General features: G+C 37.3%; 1 protein-coding gene across 1 annotated transcript in view; it reads right to left on the reverse strand.

Annotated features, from left to right (window-relative positions):
• The window catches only part of LOC120535585, a 1,589,095-nt gene that overhangs the window by 1,486,045 nt on the left and 95,210 nt on the right, over nucleotides 1-7,840 (reverse strand). The window lies entirely within an intron of this gene.

Raw genomic sequence — 7,840 nt, forward strand, 5'->3', positions numbered from 1 at the left:
CATTGTCAATCATGTTACGTTATTAAAATGTTTCCTTTTCTTTTTACTTCTCCGCTGCCAATCGCAGGTATTTTGCTATATATATATATATATATATATATATATATAATATATAAATATATAAATATATATATATATATATATATATATAGATATATATATATATATATTAGCAGAATACCGCGCCGCGAGAAGTAGTGTGTTAAAGAAGTTATGAAAAGAAAAGCAAACATTTTAAAAATAACGTAAGATGATTGTTAATGTAATTGTTTTGTCATTGATATGAGTGTTGTTGTCATATCTATCTATTTATATATATATATATATATATATATATATATATATATATATATATATATATATATATATATATATATATAGCAAAATACCTGCGATTGGCAGCGGAGAAGTAAAAAGAAAAGGAAACATTTTAATAATAACGTAACATGATTGACAATGTAATTGTTTTGTCATTGTCATGAGTGTTGCTGGCATATACTGTATATATATATATATATATATATATATATATACACACACACACACACAGACACATATATAAACATATATATAAATATATATATATATACACATCTATACACATATATATATACAGTTATATATATATACATATACACACATACATATATACATATACATACTGTATATACACATACTGTATATATACACACACACACATATATACATACTGTATATACAACATATACAAATCTACATATATATATATATCTACATATATATATATTAGGGGTGGGACTCGATTAAAAAATTAATCCAATTAATTAGAGGCTGTGTAAGAATTAATCTTGATTAATCGTATGTAATCCTTACATAAATTTGCCCCAAATCGCAAATGTTTTTTTTTAATTTAAGACGGTTTTAGTGGGCGACAGAATCAAATTATAAACATGGACATGAATATTGTAAACTGAAGCGGTTTTAATTTCTGAAAAAAAAGCTTTTAAACTGCATTTGAATTCAAAACAGAAACAAAAATAGCATCCCTGGTTAAAATTGGGCAGACTTAAAAATAAAGTGGTAGTTTAAGTACTTTAATTACATTTTCAGAATAGTATTGTCTTTAAATAATAATAACCAAAATTTCAACATAAAGTGCAGTTTTCTTCTTAAAAAAATAAGTCAGAAACATAAAAGGTAATTTGACCAGCTTACTCTTTAAACTCTGAGTAACATTAGCCAAAATTATTTTGTACATTAGGCTAAAACAGTGTGATCATTGAACATTTTGTAATTGGATGTATTTAGAATTACTAACGGTCACGGAAGTCCAATGATCCCCAGTAAGAGCCACAAAGTCCGCTTTCTGTAATGCATCTAATTTTGCTTGCTTTTCAGTGTGCACAAAACCATGCTTTTATCAAGGCTTATTTCGGGTAGTCGAAATGATCAGTCGTAGGAACGCGCTTTATTCCGACTCTAACATTTTTGTAGGTGTGATGTGTGCATCAGTGTAATGGATGTACCAGGAAATCATGCATTGACAAAAGTTCCCATTTGCTTGGAATTGAAAGTGTGATTAAATGCGTTATTTTTTAACGCGTTATGGAGTACATGCATCGAAACTTCTCAGCTGTGCTTGTGCTAAGAAAGGAAAAATTTTAAAAATAACGTAACATGATTCTCTGTTAACCTAATATTTTTCATACGTCCCAAACCAAGGAGATGCTTGAAGGTAAAATGAATCGGTAGTACAGCGTACATAGTCAGTACATCCCTCTCGAATCGAACCTCGAATGACGGTGTTAGAGGCGAAGACTCTACAATTGCGCCACAGCGTGTGGCTTGTCTATGCTAAAATATGTATTGTAGATCGGGGTATATATATACATTTATATATATACCCGTGTACCGCAGTGGAGAAGTAGAAGTTATGAAAAAGAAAAGGGAACATTTTAAAAATAACGTAACATGATTGTCAATATACAGTAATTGTTTTGTGAGTGTTATTGAATGTTGCTGTCATCAAGGATTTGATTATCATTATTTCTTTCAATCAGGCTCGTATTTGTAGGATGTGTTCAAGTTACATTCCGTGTTTGTCAATCGTTGTAAAGATAAGAGGTTTCATTCATTGATTAGTTTCTTACTACATCAATAAACAGCTCGTCTTCCTTTTTATCTGTGATGTGACAAACTGCATGCACGGGTTTTTTTTTACACTGTCTTCCTTTAGCAGGACATTCACTTTTTCCACCGTGTGCTTTGTTTCCGCAGTAGCTGCACTTATGAATATGATTGTATGTATAAGACGCTTCATATTTTTTTGCTGCCTTCTCAATTGTGTAATTCGGTTTTTGTTCAGTACTCTTTGGAACTGTTGCTTTTTGTCTGCGCATTGCGTCAGTTCACGTGAGCCGCTTGGTGTTCTTGCATCGAAGGTTCCCAGCTGTACTGGTGCCATCTCGTGTAATGTCAGCTAAGACCCGGCACTTAAAAGTTTCTCTCGCAGTTTCAATGAGTTTGTGCCAAACACCACCCTGACCATCTCATCTTCCTCTCCATAAGCACAATCCTTCACCCGTGAACATTTACCGGCAGTGTTTGTATTGGATTGCCGCTGATGGACGGCCTTATATGGGCAGGCACTAAATTACAAACGCTAGTGGCAGCCTGTCTATGAACTTAATATAAACTTACGGTTCACGCCGTGCTTTGTTTCCGCAGTAGCTGTACTTATGAATATGCTTGTATGCATCATTTGCTTAATAATGTTTTTCTGCCTTCTCAATTGTGAAATGGCGTTTTGTGCTGATCGCTGTTTGGAGTTCTTCCTTGTTATCTACGTACTTACAAGGAGGCGTGATGATGTCACACGAAACTCCGCCCTCCACGGCCATCTCCAACTCAAGACTCCATTACATTATATGGGGAAAAATAGCTTCCAGTTATGACCCTTATGCGTAGAATTTCGAAATGAAACCTGCCCAACTTTTGTAAGTAAGCTGTAAGGAATAAGCCTGCCAAATTTCAGCCTTCTACCTACACGGGAAGTTGGAGAATTAGTGATGAGTCAGTGAGTGAGTGAGGGCTTTGCCTTTTATTAGTATAGATAGATATATATATATATATATATAGATATATAGATATGACAACAACACCCATATCAATGACAAAACAATTACATTAACAATCATCTTACGTTATTTTTAAAATGTTTGCTTTTCTTTTTCATAACTTCTTTAACACACTACTTCTCCGCTGCGAAGCGCCGGGTATTCTGCTAGTGTATATATATATATATATGAATGACCTCCAAAGAGCGCAGAGACTTTTGATCACGTGAACGTGTCTGCAAAAAGTGGCATCTCCTGCCCTGCAAAAGTCGAAAGTGTGAAATTCCCAATAAGTTTGATGTGTCACATGACCCTCTTCCTATTGAAAAAACAAAAGTTGGATCCAAAATGGCCAACTTCAAAATGGCCACCATGGTCACCACCCATCTTGAAAAGTTTTTCCCCTCACATATACTAATGTGCCACAAACAGGAAGTTAATATCACCAACCATTCCCATTTTATTAAGGTGTATCCATATAAATGGCCCACCCTGTGTGTGTGTATAGTAAAGTAAAGTAAAGTATATATATACAGTGGTGTGAAAAACTATTTGCCCCCTTCCTGATTCCTTATTCTTTTGCATGTTTGTCACACAAAATGTCTCTGATCATCAAACACATTTAACCATTAGTCAGATATAACACAAGTAAACACAAAATGCAGTTTTTAAATGATGGTTTTCATTATTTAGGGAGAAAAAAAATCCAAACCTACATGGCCCCGTGTGAAAAAGTAATTGCCCCCTAAACCTAATAAGTGGTTGGGCCACCCTTAGCAGCAATAACTGCAATCAAGCGTTTGCGATAACTTGCAATGAGTCTTTTACAGCGCTCTGGAGGAATTTTGGCCCACTCATCTTTGCAGAATTGTTGTAAATTCAGCTTTATTTGAGGGTTTTCTAGCATGAACCACCTTTTTAAGGTCATGCCATAGCATCTCAATTGGATTCAGGTCAGGACTTTGACTAGGCCACTCCAAAGTCTTCATTTTGTTTTTCTTCAGCCATTCAGAGGTGGATTTGCTGGTGTGTTTTGGGTCATTGTCCTGTTGCAGCACCCAAGATCGCTTCAGCTTGAGTTGACGAACAGATAGCCGGACATTCTCCTTCAGGATTTTTTGGTAGACAGTAGAATTCATGGTTCCATCTATCACAGCAAGCCTTCCAGGTCCTGAAGCAGCAAAACAACCCCAGACCATCACACTACCACCACCATATTTTACTGTTGGTATGATGTTCTTTTCTGAAATGCTGTGTTCCTTTTACGCCAGATGTAACGGGACATTTGCCTTCCAAAAAGTTCAACTTTTGTCTCATCAGTCCACAAGGTATTTTCCCAAAAGTCTTGGCAGTCATTGAGATGTTTCTTAGCAAAATTGAGACGAGCCCTAATGTTCTTTTGCTTAACAGTGGTTTGCGTCTTGGAAATCTGCCATGCAGGCCGTTTTTGCCCAGTCTCTTTCTTATGGTGGAGTCGTGAACACTGACCTTAATTGAGGCAAGTGAGGCCTGCAGTTCTTTAGACGTTGTCCTGGGGTCTTTTGTGACCTCTCGGATGAGTCGTCTCTGCGCTCTTGGGCTAATTTTGGACGGCCGCCACTCCTGGGAAGGTTCACCACTGTTCCATGTTTTGCCATTTGTGGATAATGGCTCTCACTGTGGTTCGCTGGAGTCCCAAAGCTTTAGAAATGGCTTTATAACCTTTACCAGACTGATAGATCTCAATTACTTCTGTTCTCATTTGTTCCTGAATTTTTTTGGATCTTGGCATGATGTCTAGCTTTTGAGGTGCTATTGGTCTACTTCTCCGTGTCAGGCAGCTCCTATTTAAGTGATTTCTTGATTGAAACAGGTGTGGCAGTAATCAGGCCTAGGGATGGCTACGGAAATTGAACTCAGGTGTGATACACCACAGTTAGGTTATTTTTTTAACAAGGGGGCAATTACTTTTTCACACAGGGCCATGTAGGTTTGGATTTTTTTTCTCCCTAAATAATAAAAACCATCATTTAAAAACTGCATTTTGTGTTTACTTGTGTTATATTTGACTAATGGTTAAATGTGTTTGATGATCAGAAACATTTTGTGTGACTACCATGCAAAAGAATAAGAAATCAGGAAGGGGGCAAATAGTTTTTCACACCACTGTATATATATATATATGACAGCAACACTCATAACAGTGACAAAACAATTACATTGACAATCATGTTACTTTATTTTCAAAATGTTTCCTTTTCTTTTTCTTTACTTCTTTAACACGCTACTTCTCCTCTGTGAAGCGCAGGTATTTTGCTAGTGTGTATATAAAATGAAGTTTGAATTCTTACATTTTGTATGGATTTTGTTAAATATTTTTGAGATACTGGACAGAAAATGTCAGAATAAGTGTAAAATGTGTACATGTTGAGATAAAATCAGGTAGTACATGACATGTTCTTTGTAAATGCTATGCTGAACATCCTTCAAGATTATAAACCCTATTTGTTACAACATGATCTATACTAATAAAAGGCAAAGCACTGACTGACTGACTCACTCACTCACTCACAAAAGTTGGGCAGGTTTCATTTCGATATTCTACGCGGTCATAACTGGAACCTTATTTTGTCCATATACTGTAATAGCCTCCAGCTCGGTCGCCGTGTGAGCCGGAGTTGCGTCTCACATCATCACGCCTCCCACGTAATTTAGTGCCTGCACATATAAGGTCAATATTCGCGGGTGAAGGACTGTGCTTAGCATATTCGTAAGTGCAGCTACTGTGGAAACACTTCCTCAGCGAAAGTGCGAGAGAAACTTTTAAGTGCCGGGTCTGAGCTAAAATTAAATAAAGCCGTGGACATCACAAGGTCGCACAAGATATTCGCGAGATACAAGTTTAATCCGATGGTTGTGCCGCTTCCAGACATGTATTTTTGTATTAAAGCATTTAACTAATCACATTTCGGCCATCATTTGTTTCCAGGCAGAGAGGCCTTGACAATCCATTATGCAGGCCCTCTAACACAGAATAAATGTCGATGAAACTGTTGCTTCAACCAATCAGATTTTGAGTTGGTGTCAGTAGGGCCCTCTAGCAGGCATACAGCAACGTCACCATATTTAGACCCACTGATTGGATAGAAGCCGATATGAGGAACTCTACGAGGCCACTGAACGCACCGCAGGCGCTCCTCACGCAAGATCCTGGCACGCACTACGGCCAACTCCATGACAGGATTCTGGACAATATTATTTGCCAAACACTGACCAGATTTTAAGACCACAAATAACTGATGTTTGTCACGCTCCTCGACCCCCAGAAGTTTCGGGAATACAAGAAAATTTTCCCACATGCAGCCTTCTACAGTTTAACACAAGAGCCACGCAGCAGTTTTTGATCTGTCTCGGCTAAAAACAGAACTGACTGTGATGTATGCCATGGATGATTTTGCAGAAAATCTTCCACTGATCTCCTTGACATCCTTCATCAGAAAATTCTGAATTAAAGCATGGGGCAGCTGTACACATTGTTATATTTGGCGTTGATCATTCCCGTGTACACTGCTTCTGTCGAGCTGACATTTTCAGCCCTTAAGCGAATTAAAACTTATGCCAGAAATACAACAGGGCTAGTTTGACTTTCAGCATTAGCTTCGATGGCGATAGAAAGGGACTTTTTGATGGAACTGAAGCACACGGATAATCTGTACGACAGAGTAATTGAACTGTTTTTGTGGAAACAGAGGAGGATGGATTTTGTTTACAAATAATAAATTTTTGGTGAGTAAAATGTTGCGATTTTCCTAAATAATATTGCAAGTTTGAGTTATTATTGATGTTTTTTTATGTCTGTCGCGGCTGTAGCTGCAGTAGAAAGGAACTTGTTCACCCCTGGTTTGTCTATTCAATGAAGGCATTTATTGTGGCCACAGGAGTTATCTATCTGTGATGCAGCGGCTCTTTATACTGTATTTGTGCAGATTAAAATGTTTTTTTTATAACTGTAAATTAGTTTTTGAGGGGCGGGTTGATTCAGAAAGAGCACTACTGAAGGCCTAGGTGTGAAATGCACGGTCCGCCACTGGACCAGATGATATGTAAATTCGATGAACATTACAATCCGAAAATAAATGAGAATGTAGAGAGGTTCAGATTATACTTCTCCCAGTGCGTCTCTCTAAATCCTCCGTGCGGGAACATTATCATAAGGTTTAACAATCTAATTGCGTAGTGAACACTTCAATGAATGAAACCTGTTACCTTTACAACAGTTGACAAACACGGAATGTAACTTCACATTGACAATCAGGTTATGTTATTTTTAAAATGTTTCCTTTTCTTTTCATAACTTCTTTAACACACTACTTCTCTGCTGCGAAGCATGGGTATTTTGCTATTATATATATATATATATATATATATATATACATATATATATATATATATATACACACACACACACATACATACACACACCCCACTCTACATACTGTGAAATAAACGAACCACACGCCGTGGCGTTAGCCGACTTGCTGACCAACCACAAGCGTTACCAAGTAGGTGACCACCCATACAGTCAGATTGTGATTCAGACTACGAATGCCTTGAATGTAATTACCCCGATCTAAATACTGTCAAATAAACGAAACACACGCCGTGGCGCAACGTAAGAGGCTTCGCCTCCGACCTGATGTCCGAGGTTCGATTCCCGAGAGAGAGTGCAGTGAGTGTGTACGCCTGATGAGCCCAAAATTAGGGCG

Source organism: Polypterus senegalus, chromosome 9 (genome assembly GCF_016835505.1).
Source record: "Polypterus senegalus isolate Bchr_013 chromosome 9, ASM1683550v1, whole genome shotgun sequence".
NCBI classification, from domain to species: domain Eukaryota; kingdom Metazoa; phylum Chordata; class Cladistia; order Polypteriformes; family Polypteridae; genus Polypterus; species Polypterus senegalus.